This window comes from Acomys russatus, chromosome 22 (assembly GCF_903995435.1).
Source record: "Acomys russatus chromosome 22, mAcoRus1.1, whole genome shotgun sequence".
NCBI classification, from domain to species: Eukaryota; Metazoa; Chordata; class Mammalia; order Rodentia; family Muridae; genus Acomys; species Acomys russatus.
The window spans coordinates 39,016,689-39,033,009 of NC_067158.1; the positions used below are offsets into that span (position 1 = coordinate 39,016,689).

The 16,321-nt window shown below is 37.3% G+C and overlaps 1 protein-coding gene across 4 annotated transcripts in view; it reads right to left on the reverse strand.

Annotated features, from left to right (window-relative positions):
* Positions 1-16,321, reverse strand: part of Kcnip4 (potassium voltage-gated channel interacting protein 4) — a 1,056,025-nt gene that overhangs the window by 145,269 nt on the left and 894,435 nt on the right. The window lies entirely within an intron of this gene.

A 16,321-nucleotide genomic window follows, 5' to 3' on the forward strand; every position in this document is an offset into this window, starting at 1 on the left:
TTCAAATGCTAATTTCAGGTAGAGCCATGTTTCCATGTCTCTATATATTTTCCTTCTGAAAGTCTATATGAGGTAGGATGTCACTACTGTCCCTTTAGCACTTCTTAAGTTATTTCCTGTGCTGAAAGCTGGTTTATAACTGTTTACCTTCATCTTTAAAAGTTACCTTTTAACAGTCACTTACTATAAAACTGACAAGAGTCTCCTTCCCATGGACGGACTTAGATTCCTATGAAGGGACCAATTTTCTCTATTGTCAAGAGAGAAAAGGTTGGGCATAATGTTGTAATTCAGAGCAAAATCTGATGACACATTCCCAAAAATCTTCCAGTGATATCCGCATGACTATGCAGCGCATATTGCAAGCATTATAGCTGCAGTTTATTGGACACGACAAAGCACCCTGTGCTCCTAAGACATGGTTTCCTCATAGGTACAGAAAAGTTAATGGTAGTATTTGATTGACTCAGTTCCTTGAGAAGTAAGCTATTTAATAAATAATGTGCTCAGTATGGTAGCTTTTGCTTTAAAATGGCTCACACAGAGCACATTTATTATGATTATTAGTAGACATAATAATATTAACCATTCCATACTGTGAAAAGTTACAGGTAGAAAACTTTATGGTCTACAATCATGGACTGGTCAAATTAACCACGACACTTCCCAAAGCAAAATTGGCATGAAGATTATTCTGGTACAGAAGGACACATCTGATGTGGAAAGCATTTTAGATCCACTGCAAAGAGAACGCGTAGGCTACCTATCATGCCCAAGGACAGACTGGAAAGCAATTCAAAATGTTCACAGCAGTTAACTTGGAATTGTGGAACTTTAAATATTTTTCTTTTACTTTGGTTTTTATATTTTTTCATAATTTTCATAGTGTGGTATTTCATAAAGTATAGAGTGTATCTAGTTTTTACAGGAAATGGGTAATTTTTATAAAACACTGTGTAAGTCCTATCACTGTGCACCTAAAATAAAGCTTTGTCATGCATGTTATTTGTCCGAGAAGCCAGAGAGTTAATACAATATTTTATTTTTATGTAATTGCATATAAAAGTTCATATCAATTTTTCCCTTTAAGTAGTCTTTTAGATGTTCCCTTTAGAGTGTTTGGAGTCATGAAGGATAGAAGCAAAAACATCCACATGTTCCTCACTGTCACTCTGTTTCTGGGGATATATTAGTTTAGCTGTATTAGTGCCTGCTCATCCATCATCCTTCATCTCCATTGCCTGACTCTGGTAAGATCAGGAAGATGTGATGCTTATTTCTTTTGTGTTTCTTTGTCTGTTCAGAATTTATAAAGTAATATATTATCCATAATGATACGGATGACATGTTTTCTATTGTCTAATATTTTCATGGGTGGTTGGAGGCTACAGTTCTTGGGATAAAATTATAGTCATGTTAGCATGTCCAGCCCCCTCTACTTATCTAGAAAGTGAAATTGAGCTGCTATAGTTATCTATTGACACCAGAGAAAATTAGACAGATACCTAAAGTTGGTGACTTTTGTAACATTGAACCACTAAATCAATGCCAGCCAAACGTCCTATAGTCACTAAATCAATGCCAGCCAAACGTCCTATAGTCACCCTTTCTAACTAAGGAAAACAAATGCCTAATTGTTTAAGCAACCAATTGGCAATTTAAAAAAGATAATTGCAAACAAACGAATTCTGAAATTCTGATAGGGTCCAGACCCTTTGGTGTTTCCCTTTCCCTTTTAAAGTCATGTTTTTTGTTGTTCTTATTTTCATAAATATGATTTCTTTTTTATTTGACTTACGTTTCCCTGCTGACTAGTATATTTTCTTTTAGCATTTTAAACTTACATTGGAAAGAATTTTATTTTCTCATTCAAAGTATTTTGCTTATAATGTGTGCGGCTCTCTCTCTCTCTCTCTCTCTCTCTCTCTCTCTCTCTCTCTCTCTCGTGTGTGTGTGTGTGTGTGTGTGTGTGTGTGTGTGTGTGTGATGTTATGTTAAGGACTGTGGTTCTGATGTATCCAGGGTACATCCTTTATCATTAGCATGTGAACAAGTAAAATTAGCATCTTTCAATTATTATTACCTTTCAGATCTACCCTATTGTGTCAAGTTCCAATTTTTCTTCGGTTTTCTTCTTCTTTTCCTCCTCTGCCTTCTTTACTACTACTCTATGCTAAGGAAAGTAAAACAGAAAAATCTGGCAACACACACACACACACACACACACACAGAATAAAATATTGTCTTCAGAAGAAAATGAAGCAAACAATGATGAGGAAAAAAATCAAGAGAAAGTTTTTCACTTATTTGTCTCTTCCTCCAATCCAATTATTGTTCCTTCATCAAAAAACCTGACTCAGGTATAGCATTACTGTTGCTTCCTGGCCAGTATGCCCATGTTAAAGCCTGCATCCAAAAGAAATACCTAGCCCATTCAATCCCATCTCTACAGTGGGAGGACGCTGTTCTTGGCAGTCTGGTTAGCTTATTCTGCAGGGACTGCTTTTCTTGTCCTTTCTTGATCCTCTTACCTGGATCATAAAATTCTAAGCATGGTGCACCTGCCAGAGGTAGCCTTCAGACTAATTGTCAAGGAATATTTCCCTCTCTTTAGCATGGAAACTTATTTTCCCACAGAGATTTAATGAGATATACCCATCCCCTTAATTATCTGAAAATATCAAAGTGAATGAAGACTTTTACTCAGTTCCCTACCCTGCACCACTCCAAGAGAAACAAAACAAAACTAAACCTCAATGGAAACTATAATTCTAATCAGAAGGAAAGCCATACCAGATAACATGTGAGAAAAAATGCTACAGAAATGTGTTTATTTTAGCATGTTTTCTCTGTCAATTTCTCATATAGCTGTCATTTATTATTCCTAAAGAAATAGTTGTCATATTTGACATGAAAGTGACCATTTACCTTTATAAAAATGAAATTACTTTTGGACCAAGGTCATATGGCAAGTTGACTATTGTGAATATTTCAAAATAAGCTACCGATTAATTATAATATAAATTGTTTTCATGCTGCTGACTCTGTTCATGATAATCAGATCCCACGGTTCATTATTCATGGACCATGCATATCATCTCATAAATTTTGTAGGAATGTGGGCACACTAATAGGTTGTGAAGAGAAATAAGTTGACTTTGTTTATTTTCTTGTATCTCATGCTCTGAAATGAGATAACTAAATTTTAAATTATTTCATCTAGAGATGAGCATGGGTCAGTCCTTGGTAGCGCTGCACAGCTGTAGTTTCCCAAGCAAATGGCTTAGATTAAGTGATGAGACGATGAGTGTGGAGAGGCCATGCTGCTTTGTCCTGTCCAAGGTCTTCACCAGCTGGTTGACAACCCAGAATGTGTTCTGCAAACTTTCCCTTTTATTTTTTTAGAAGTCAGTCAGGATAGCAATTGTTTATCTCTAAACTCTCTGCTTTAATTCATAAAACAAGAACAACAACTCTATAAATATGTTCGTTCCAAGTACACACGGACAAGATTAGAAATTCATCAAATGAATTTGTGAAAATAAAAGTATGCTACTTACAAGGCACCTAGATTGTGATAATTTTCTCCGATAGCCAAACTAAGCCAATTATTGTTGTCATTTGATATATCTGAAATGAACTCATATCTATTGGCACTGAACCTAAAAATCCTGAAAAATCAAAAATATACCGTACACACAAAAGCTAGTAACCAGGCTCATCAAAGTCAAACTTTTTCTCTCTTGTTCACTAGAGACATTCTGAGTTTAGTTGTTCTTGAATGACTGACCCAAGATACCATTGAAACACACTATGACTCTTCAAGGTTTGAATACAGGTCAGTAATGATACCTTTGTCAACATGTACAGAACGTGTTCTGGTGGTAGGACCTAACCTTTGGTAGAAACCATTTTAAGTGGACAAGACACCAAGATTGCTGCCGTCTATTTAAAAGAAGCCTATTTCCTTAAATTCTCTTAGAAGCAAATCTGACTTCCTACTAGAATGTTCAGGAATTGACAGAAAGATCTGAGAAGTCACAGTTCCCTCAGAAGGCTTGGATCATTTCAATGCCTGGAAGATGGCATCTTTATTCTTGAGGTAAGAGAGTCTAGAAAAAACAAGAGAGGGCTACAGTGGTTCCTATGTTTAAGCCTGGAGAGCTTTGTTGTTTGTTGCTATTTGCTTTCCCTAAATGACAGTCTTGCATTTTAGTTTATACTTTTCAGTGTGACATTTATTTTATAAAGTGACACCAAATGTCATTACATGAATATTACTCTTATGTACCCCAGGAAGAAATATTGTTCAAATAACTTCAGATTCTAATACACAAGCTCTTGCAAAGAAGCCATCAGCAATGCTTTTTGAAGTTCACTCTCAGAGCTAATCAGCAGGGGCTGTTACTTTTAGGGAGGCTGAATTCCAGAAAAAAAAAGATTGAAACCATAAAGACATTTGGCTTGGGGTATTTTTCAAGATGTTGAAAAAGAAAGGAAACTTATTTATTTTGCTTTATGGACAGTAAATTAAGGTAAAACAATAAATAGAACATAAATTTTCTCATTTAACAATATAGAGAAGACCTATATACTCAGTAGGCTATTCAAAAACTACATTCTACTAAAAGTATCTTTATGTCACATGGAAATATAGTTTTCTTTGCTCAGTAGAAAAATAATGGTATCTAATGAGGAAAAAGAGGAATCACATAATATGCACGTAAAGATATAATACACATATGCACATGTGCACACATGTATGGATTGAAATAGAATATGTTTGGATCCAGGAGAGAGAAAATACGAGGTTTATTTTCTACTTTAGATGCAATATTTCACATACCCTGTCATTGTCAGACCTTTGTTTTCTTTACAAGAAGAATAAAGTACTTTACCATGGGAAAGAATGAATAAGACTGATTTTTTTAAGACAAAAAAATTCTTTGTCAACAATGTAATTGAGAAGCATTTTCAAACTGAATTTTACACATTCTTTCCTCTTCCAGTGTCCAGCCTTCATGGTGCAATAAATGAAGGGACAGCATTTCCCACTGTGTCCCAAAGTGTGTATATCTGGGTTCCTTCCTAATAGAAACAGTTTAAGGAAACAGGTGATGGTGAAGCAGCTCAGTGTGACTAGTTCTCCCAGTTCTACCATCATCTGTCTCTTTAGCTTGTGCTCAAACCCACTCCCCAATGCTCCGAAATGCCTGTTTCCTCCCTTGTCCCCTCTGCTCTCTCAAGGCTCTCTTGACTAGTCCACTCCTTATCAAGACTTCTGTTTCTGTTCCCAGCTAACTTTTCTTCTTTACATCATATCAAAGTGATATTTGTGAAGTGTTTGCCCCCTTATGGTTGTCATCCTACATTCAAGTGAAATAATGGTGATGCTGCCTCCTGGTCTCAAGGGACTTTCAGTTGCCTATTATAGCCACATATATACATTATATCCAGTACCCATCTCCTTCTCATCTACCCCGTTGTCAAGTTGACTTTTCCTGTATTTTCCTCTGCCTTCTTCATGAATACGCTAACGTTAGGAAAGTAGAACAGGGCTAAATGTGGCAAAAAAATACTCACTATGAAGCAGGTTTCCAAGAGAAAAATGAAGCACAGCAGGTGGGAGAAAAATTCAGGGATATTATTTACTTACTCACTTATGTGTCCCTTTCTCAAATCCTAAAATCTCTTTTGTCCTTTTCACCTTGATCTCACAGGTCTCCTCAAAGCCTCTGAAGCAGTAAAAGTAATCAGCATCATTTCTAGATAAGCATGCCCACACTCAACTCTGCATCAGAATAGAGCTACAGCATTCAGTCCCGGATCTCCGGCAGAATAACTCTGCTCTGACTGTCCGGAAAGTGATTTTGTTACGTTATCTTGAAGATATTGCTGTTCTATTCCTATTTTTTATTCTGTGTGTTACTCTGTAGAAAGACAGCGAGAATTATAATATATAAAAGGGAAACAATGAGGAAGGGGGAAATGAATTTTCTTTTTTCTTTGTTCCGTGAGCAGATGAGTTCATGAGATTTCAGAAGTTCACTTTAATTGGTAGCCCTTAGCACCCACTCAAAAAATCAGAAATAACATTACTTATAATCACAGCATGTCTAGATGCAGCTAAATAGAAATCTAGTTTAAAATTACAAAAATGTCTTTTTCCCCCCATCTAGCCCCTCTGCACCCCCTGGCAAAGGCCTGCGCATGCTCTATCAGAGCCATTTGCTCTGAATCTGAAGTGTCCTGTAGCAACAGTCAGGCTAAATTCATCATGGAAAATCCTTTCCTAGTAACTGCTGATATTATTAGCTTCTCCGCTGGCATAAATTTTGTTTACTTAACCCCCTACAAATTTTCTGTAGTCATATTCAGTGTTTTTTTTTCCTTTCCTTTTGCCTCCCAAACCCCTTTCTTCTCTTTGTTTTATTCTTACACTATCAACTTCCATACTTTATCATTTATAATTTTTATATGACTCTGGATTTGACTAATTTTCCTGGAACAGTGTGTATGTAGTTGTTTAAATGATTCCTAATTGTTTTGAGAAATGTTCATCAGATCTGCGATGTGCTTTGCCCTCTAATGCAACAGCGACAAGACCAGATCGGTTTCAGACCTGAGAACATTATCCTGAAACACAGATGAGCAAGTCTACCCTCACCCAAAATTCAATACAGTCCTCCTATAGCTTATCCTCCCTCCCTCACTTGAGAGGAGACATGACTCCCTGCTTACTGTTAGAGTTTCTCTTACAGAAATGCCTTTTAAAAACATGTTGGTCTCCACCTTAGACTTTCAGTATAGACTGACCCTAAGACACTGCACCCTTTCTCTGTCTTCTCCTTAGAAATAATTTGCTTTCAGATTGGGAAGCATCTTGTCCTTCTCACTCACTCTCATTGTTCCTGGATGCCTTCCTTAGGCATGCCTTCAGAGATCTCCTGCTCCTACCAAACCTCAGCACACTCTCTCCTATCAGCCCATTTATGCCTGTCATATCACCTCTTAACCCTACAATTTTGATCATGGCTGTCTTTCTTTTGTTTTGTTATGTGCACTTTCTTTCCTAATGGAATAGAATAGAAAGAAAAAAATTATAGAAAAAGAGTATGGTCTCATATCTCAACTACTTAAACATTTGGAACCCTCTGGCAGTAAAAAATTAAAATGAGATGCTAATCAACTGCTAGTGCTCATGCTGATGAATTAATCAGGTTTGTTTGTTTGTTTTTTTGTATGTTACTATGTGAAGGTTATTTGGGAGTACTGGACAGTGTTGACATACTAATCCAACACTAGATGCCAGTTCTTCAAGTGTTTAAGTGTCATCATCAACAACAATGAGCTTAGGAGGGGAACTGATTAGACTGGAGAATGCAGGGCTTCATGGTAAGGCACTGAAAATATCACATGACAGTAATACAGCTCCTAGAAATGAAGGTTATGTAGGATCATCCCATTAACCATCCAGGGAGAAATTTGCCTCAGAAATCCACCAATTATGTGGATATCTTATTTTCTAAACTATTTGCTCCTTTCAGATTCACTCCCTCCTCCCTAAGCTTTTTCACTATTTCTCCACCTACCCACCCACCCTTAAAGAAGACACTATCTCCAAGCAGATTGTCTGATCTGCTGCACCTTACTTTCTTTCTTTCCCTCTCTCAAGATGTTCCCTGAGTTTTAGATGTGGGGTTTGTATTATGATACAAGCTTCCAGTGGAGAAGAGCAATCAATATCCTATCTGGCTGTAATGCTTATGAACTACAACAATGACCAGCACTGCAAGATGTTTGGAAAGATGCAATAGTGGCATTTATATCCTGGTGGTAACCAAAAACTACCTAATTGGTCTTAAACCTCACTCAATAGGAAGAAATTCATGCTTTCCACTAAGCTTAGTCAACCTCAACATTTCATTCATTCAATTCAAATTGATTTACTTATCCATCAGAGAATAATATTAATTAGAAAATAAGTAATTATTCAATATTGATTCTGTTTTTCTTTTATTTTATATTACATACTGTCTTAGTCAATGTTCTCTGCTGTGAAGGGACGCCATGACAATGGAAAGCATTTAATTGGGACTTGCATAGCATTTCAAAGATTTAGTTCATTGTTAGTATGGCAGGAAGCATTGCGGCACACGGCAGACATGGTGCTAGGAGAGCTGAGAAAACTACTTCTGGATCCACAGGCAGCAGAAAGAAGCAAGAGACTGGACCTGGCTTAAACATTTAGAACTTTAAAGCCCACCTCAAGTGACACACCTCCTCCAACAGGGCCAAACCTCCTAAGCCCTCTCAAGTAGCTCTACTCCCTAATGACCAAGCATTCAAATACATGAGCCTATGGAAGCCATTCCTATTCTAACCACCACGGATATCAATGGCAAACATTTTGTGTACCCAAAAAAGGAATGACAAATGAACCTGTGCAGTGCTTACCAGGTACTTCTGTGAATCGAAGCTTGGTATATTGCATGTAACTTTCTAGATTTCCATTATGTGGCCCAATGAGGTCAGTAGTTGGTATAACATTCTCTTGGGATAATATTTACACTTAAATTCTAAAAATATTTATCTTAAAATGTACTGCTACAAACTGCCTGGGCCTCAATTTCTCTATTTGTAGATGAGTACTGACATTATGCTTCTACTGATTTACTGTGAAAATAAAATGGGTTCATATATCCAAAATGTTCACGTGGTTAGTGCTGCCTACTGAAGATGAAAGGCACAAAATCACAGGCACAAAGGATAACTGCCCAAGCGCACTCATATAAACAAACAGCTGGGTCTGAATTCCCTCCTGAACATGTGGCTCTGTATAAGCTCCTCTAAACTTCTCTAAGTGGATGAGAAAGAATTTTCCTGTTTTTTTTGAATTATTTTTCTTTTTTACATATACATTTATATTATTACACATGTATACAATGAACTGCCTACATCAAGAAGAACCATGAAACAATCAGGTATTATATAAATGTTACATTGATAATGTTTTGGCTATTTGTATCTGGTAACTTTGAAGAAAACGTCTTCCTATCTCGGTGAGCCTAAAATTCTGAATATAAATCAACATCTATCATATCTCATCTTTATCAGCTTAAAACATCTATCTAGGCCTAAAAAAACTTAACCCTTAAATAACTAAGGTTAGTTTTAAAACTAAACTATAGTCTTCAACCCCATGAGAGGCTTGAGAAGGTATAAAATTAATTATATTTTGTTAAGGATGTTATAATTTTTTGAGTTCCTTCCAGATCATTTGAGAAAAAAAATCACAGCTTATTTTGATGAAATAGCAACTGAAGATTTGATGCCTTCTTCTAATCTCAAAGAACTAGAAAGCTTTGGCTCCTCTGCATATTATACACATCCCATAAAAATTTGAACTGCCCTATCACCCATCATTCCCTCTCCCCACACACCCAGCCTTCCGTTTTTTCCCATCTTACAGTCATGGTACTATCTTTCATTATATTCTCCATATAGGATGAGATTGTCCATGTCAAATCACTTCAAATGAGAGTGCCTGTCCCTCACAATTAGCAGTGTTGTACTAGTCTGAATCATTTCAAATCTTAGCCCAGACACACAAAGGAAATGGACTCCTTGCTAGGATTTTCAGACATTCACCATTATCCTACTAGAACTGAAGAACCTGGGGAAGTGAATAAACTGCCAGTGTGAAATTTTAAGTAGGTTTCTTACTCATTTATCTTAGAAATGACATATAATTTCTTAGGCTTTGATATTATGTATTTCAGTTCATTAAAACTGTATTCTGGAATAATTTAATTATGTGGGAATGGTGTAATGATACTGATACCGTATTTTCTTTTATTATAAGTCTTTTGTTCCAAATAATGTATAAACCAGTGGTAGAAATAAGTAGAAAAGAGTTTTTCATGCTTCAAAGCAATAGCCAAGAAAGTGAAAAAGATCCCTATTTTTAAATATAAAGCTAAGTGCAAGAGGAAATTGCATTTTAAGGGTAATTATACCAAAACATGGTGGTGCAAAATTGAATTCAGAGCAAAGAATAATGCTTTGCCATACGTTCATTGAATACCTTTCATGTACTAAGGGATTTCCCATGTGACTCTCCCAGGAATATAGAGAAACGTACACTTAAATGTTTGTGCTTTGATAAGATAAAGAACAAGGCCTCTTGTAAGTTCATACTGGTCAAAAGTAGCAAAGGTGAGGATCATCCCCACTCATGCTGGGTTCTGGTATGTAACTGATGACAATAGCAGAGTCCCTCCACTGCAAGGCCGGTTACCATTGGGGTTGACACGCAGAAGGACCTGGTCACTTTTCATTACAACATAGTGAAGCACATCAATTTCTTAAGCATTATAAATGACGACTTTCAAATTTTACGTTTATTCACGTGTATATGTGTGTGTGTGTGTACACACATGGGATGAGGTATGCATCCAGAAGTCAGAGGATGGCTTGCAAGAGATGGTTCTCTCCTTCCATCATGTGGGGTCTGAGAATTAAACTCATGTTGTCAGGATTGGAGGCCAGCACCTTTACACTCTGACCCATCTTTCCAACTTTAATATCTGTCATGGTTTTCATGATCGTTCTGATCTTTGCAACCTTACAAATAAAGTTGTATGATAGACAGATGGAGATAGTTTGTGAAGAATAAAGTCTTCTTACATTGGACCATTACACATAAATACTTCTTTTATATTTAAAAAAAAAAACTCAATAGAAGAGACCTTTATCCTGAAAACTTATGATTCAGATTATAAACCCTTTTGCTTGTGGGTTAATTTTGTTTTTTCTATCTATTTAGACCCCACTTGTAAATTTCTGAGTTAAAATATTACTTCATTTCGATTTCAAAGGATTCTGTTTTAGAGACAATCTATTCCAAAAAAAAGGTCCATACCATCCTAAAGTGAAAGATTCCAGGACATAGAAACGGGGAAGAGAAATGTGCATGACAACAGGGTGAGACAGGATTGGCAACCCTGTAGCCTCCACTAGGACAGAAACATGGCTGCCATATGTACTGCTGAACTCGCACTTAATTAACACAGCATCAAGAAACCAGTAGGAATGCAATAAATGTGTGTTGAAAGACTGGGACAGGCCAAGGAGTTCACAGAGAGGTGATCATAGAGGGCCTATTATCTTCTTAGAAGAAAAGAAAATGGAAAAACTCCCCTCAAAGAGGGAAGAGACCAAGAACATGTTCCCAGCATCAGTCCTCAACGGTAAAGCTTAAGCTACACTATCTAGTGCCAATTACTTATTTTATTATTAAGCAGGTGAAGAGTTCATCTATACTTAAAATATCTTTTCAAAACTGGATCCAAAGCAAACAGAAGAAGAAGAAGAAGAAGAAGAAGAAGAAGAAGAAGAAGAAGAAGAAGAAGAAGAAGAAGAAGAAGAAGAAGAAGTTATTGTTGTTGTTTTTGTTGTTGAGGAGCTTTCCTGTGGAGAGCCCCTTCAACTCCATGGCTTAGGGGCTTGGAACAAAGCATACTTAAATAATTCACAAGAAAGAAAAATTTTGCCAAAGTTTCTCAGTACTTTTGCCTTTAATAGTGTGCAGGACATTATTTTTTTCATGGGAAGAAAGGAAGATAAAATTTTAAGGTTTTGTTTACAAAACGTCAAAGTTTACCATGTGGTGATAAGGGACCATCCTAAAGGAGAGCCAAGTTAGTGCTTCACATAGCAGGCTCCTTCACGTGTCTACCAGATACCGGGTTTTCCTCAGACACACTCGCTGCCTCAAGAAAACAGATTTTCATAGGAGAATCTCAATTTATCTCTCCATTCTGGAAGGACATCATTTATATTTGTTGTAAAGTTCATGCATGTGTGTAAAGGGGGTGTGGGTGTGAGTGGGTGTGGGTATCAGTGGGTGTGGGTGTGCATATGAGTGGGTGTGGGTGTGTGTGAGCTTCTTGCCATTGGACGCAGGACCTTGATCATGCTAAGCAAGTGTCTATAACATTGTAGCTGAGGTATCTATGTAGCTCCTTAGTTTTGGTGAGTTTTGGATTTTTTTAATACAAGGCAAAGTTGAAGTTATTTGTTAATACTTTTCTGAAAGGGTATTATAGATTTTGGAAAATTTGCCACTGTATGGACTAGGCTAAGAACTCAAAAAAGCAGAAAGACAGGAAAACATCAACACAGAAGAAAGGGATATGAGGAAAATTTGGAAGATATCAGGTGCAAGCCTCCAGGAGATGTCTCCCAAAGGAGACCCACCAAATTCACATAATTCCCCCAGCAACAAGTTGTCACAACAGTTTGAAATGTTATTCTCTGGGAAAGCTCATTAGAGACTTGGTGTACAGAGCCATATTGAGATCTGGTCCTGTAAACAGCTTCTGCTTTGTATCCTCCAAGATGTCAAACTCCCAGAAGGCTAGCAAGAGTGCATTGTTTCATCCATCTAGCTCGGATACAGACACCTGCTCCTGTCAGCTAAGGAATAATGTGAGTCTTCCTGAAAGCTTAGTTCTTAGAGGGCAGACAAGGGGGACACACGGGAGCACGTCTACCTAACATTAACAATCTCAGGCCTGCTGAGATAACTTTCTAAACAATGCCTTAAGGGACTTGCGACTGAGAAAGCTGCCTGGGGTTTGAGGCCTTTGCATTGCTTGCACAAGAAACACATAAGGGTTGAGTAGAGAGGATATGGGTATACAGATAAAATCAGGCAAGCATTCAGATAAAAGCTATATGATGCACACACTGTTTACTTCGCCAGCTAGCTGCTTTTTTTTTATTCATCCCATTTTACTCTTATATTTAGGAGAGCTTTAACTATAATCATGGAAAGAGTTGTGTGCACTATATGCTCCTTTTCTACATGAAGGGAATGTGTAATTTAAAGGTAACCTCTAGAGTACTCATGGGAAGAGCAAGATACACATTTAGAAGAAGCAATAATCTTCTCAGTTCAGAGTCCAGTGCTGTGAATTTTGCAAATGCACTCACTCTTGTGTGCAGTTGAACATTTCGTGGCTGCTTTTCCACATGAATCCCCTCAACATATTGAACTGTCTCGACATCACTGAACTTATGAAATCTCTTGGATTCCATGATACCCTCTGGTACTTCCACCTTCAGCTTAGTTTGCCCTGAAGAGAAAACATGGCTTTAGCTGCTGGATATAATTATCTAATAAAAATTAGTCTGTATTGCTTTCTATGCAAAGCAGGAAATTAGAAGCAAAAGTGTCAAAATACGGCCTTTCTATATTATTATGACGATGCCATTTCTGGCTTTCTTTTGGAACTATGACTATATAGCCTGTAGCCAAGAAAATGAGTAGACAATGTAGCTCAGTTATCAGAATGCTTGCCTTCCATATTGACACATGAGTGGTTATGGTCTCACACACACACACACACACACACACACACACACACACACACACACACACACACACACACACACCCCTGTAACCCTAGCAGTCCAGGTGATGCAGGCGTGAGGATCAGAAATACGAGATATCTTCACTTACACCCAGTTCTAGGCCAGACCACATTACACGGGGAGAGAGAAGAAGGAAGAGAGGTGGTAGAAGATGAGAAAGAGAGGGAAGGGATGGGAGGAAAGGGGACCTGAGAGGAGAGGCAAGAATGTGGTTGATTAATGCTGTGAGCAGAAAAGGTTAAGAACTAAGTGGGAATAAAATCTTTCCTCTCTCTTACCTCTCTACTCTTCCTCTCCTACCCCTCTTACTCTTCTTTTCTCTTCTGTCTCTCTTTTTCTGGGGTACCCCTCCCCACTTTCCCTCTCCCCCATGCTCATTTAATAATCTCTTCTACAACATAAAAAAAACCTTTACATTGCTGTTTTTTTTTTTTTTTAGATTTATAATACTACATGCAAATGGGAAGACTATAATATTTAGAATTCAAGAATATATTGAGGGCCGGGTGTGGTGGCGCACGCCTTTAATCCCAGCACTCGGGAGGCAGAGGCAGGTGGATCGCTGTGAGTTCGAGGCCAGCCTGGTCTACAAAGTGAGTCCAGGATGGCCAAGGCTACACAGAGAACCCTGTCTCGAAAAACAAAAACAAAAAAACAAAGAATATAAATATATATGACTTAAATAACTTTAGGTGGTAATGTTTCAGCTTTAGAGCTGAATTAATAATTGTCTTAAAGGAACAAAAGCATTTTGTTAGCTGGACATTGCTCTCATTGCAGAACATCTTTAGTAAAGTGGGGGATAAAAACGAATGCTAGGGAAACATTCCCTGCTAGCACTGTAGGGGGAGTTGCAACCGAATCCTAGCTTCTTGTTTTCAGTATTTATAACAGTTTAAATTAAAATGTGTGTGGGATTTTATTTACAACTTTGTAGCGCTCTTGAAGTTATATATAGCTGACAATTGCAGCAGAATAAAAGTTCTAGGTTTATTTATATTTTAAGGTATATTTTAATATGGAAAATAACAAAACAGCCTATATTTTTAAACTGTCATTTGTTTAGGCACTGTTATTTATTTATTTTTTTAGGTATCTATTATTTGAGCTTGTTAATAATTAAAAACACAGTTTGATCCCATGGGAACAATTTACTCACTTTTAAGAGGAATAATAGAAAGAAACACTGGCATAAAGGCCAAGTATTTGTGTGGGTGTTTGTGGTGTCTTCAGATTTTATTCTTCTTACCAAAAGTGACACTACAATAGTGAGAATCAAGAAACTTATAATGGAAATTATCTTGGAGAATTCACAGATACTGAAAAGTATGTAATATTTTCTTTATCAATCAAAGGTAATGAAGAAAATGAAATATTTTATAAATAAAGGACTATAATGTGTTAAAATCCATAGGATAGTGAGAAGTACTTTTAAGAGAACAGTTTAGGCAACAAATCTGAAATTTTTAAAATTACAAAAAAATATAACATTATACCTTATGACATAACTGTATCCAAAGCTAGAACCTTGGAACAAAAATGAACCAAATACAAAACATAAAAACAAAAATAAAACTCTATATATCCAAGAACCCTCCTCCTCCTTCTCCTTCTCCTCCTCCTCCTCTTCCTCCTCCTTCCCCTTCTCACAGGGGTTTGGCTGTCCTGGACTCACTTTGCAGACCAGGCTGGCCTCAAACTCATGGAGATCAACTTGCCTCTGCTTCCATGAGTACTGAGACCATTGTGTGTGCCACTGGGCCCAAATGAACAGTTTCTTCTTTGTAAAAAGTAAAATAAAATTTCTATCTCTATAGGGGCAGGGAGGGAGATAGAAAGAGAGGAGAGGAAATAGCAAAGGAGAAAATAAAGTGAAATATGAACCTAGACCCTCTGCTTAGATATAGTAGATAAGCAGCACAGTCTCTCTGTGGGTCCCATAACATGAGGAGCAGGGACTATTTCTGACCTGGTCTCTGGCTCCCACACATTGATCACTTCCCCCTGGTGGGGCAGCCTTGCCAGGCCACAGAGGAGGAGGCTACAGGTAATACAGATGAGATTTGATAGGCTGAGGTCAGGTATTAGGGGAGAAGGACTCCCCTTTCTGAGGACTAGGGGAGGGAGGGAAAGGGGATGAGGGAAGGAGGGTAGGATAGAGAGGCAAAGAAGAAGGCAACTACAATTGGCATGTAAAAGGAACAAATTAAACATAAAAATTAAGGAGAAATAGAATGTAAAATATTAGAAGCGAAAATGGAAGATTATAGCTGTTACCTCAAAATAAAAAGAGTTATAAAGAACTATCATGAGCAATTTATATGCCAATAAACTGAATGACCTAGAGTAAATGAGTAAACTCCTAGGAAAATATAAATTTACAATATTAAAAGGAGTTAAAAAGCTCCAATATACCAATAAGAAATACAGAGCGGAGGTAGCATGTCAAGCTGTCTAATCACATACAAATCAATCGATATCATATGGAGCATTAATGGAATAAAACACATGATCACATGATCATCTAAAAGCAACAAGCATCTTTTCTAACATGTTATCATGCAGCTTTAAAATGAACTCCTACTCCCTGGTTATCTCTCTGTGTTTTGAAACTCTTTTTTTTCCCTTTTCAGTTTACTAGATTATACATTCTATACCATTACATCAAACTCTCTCTCTCTCTCTCTCTCTCTCTCTCCTCTCTCTCCTCTCTCTCTCTCTCTCTCTCTCTCTCTCTCTCTCTCTCTCTCTCTCTCTCTGTGTGTGTGTGTGTGTGTGTGTAGCATATGCACACATTAGAATACATGAATGACAGCTTATATGTAGGCTAGGGAAGGATGTTGCATGTTCTTCTTTATTGTCTCCACCTTATTCCTTTGAG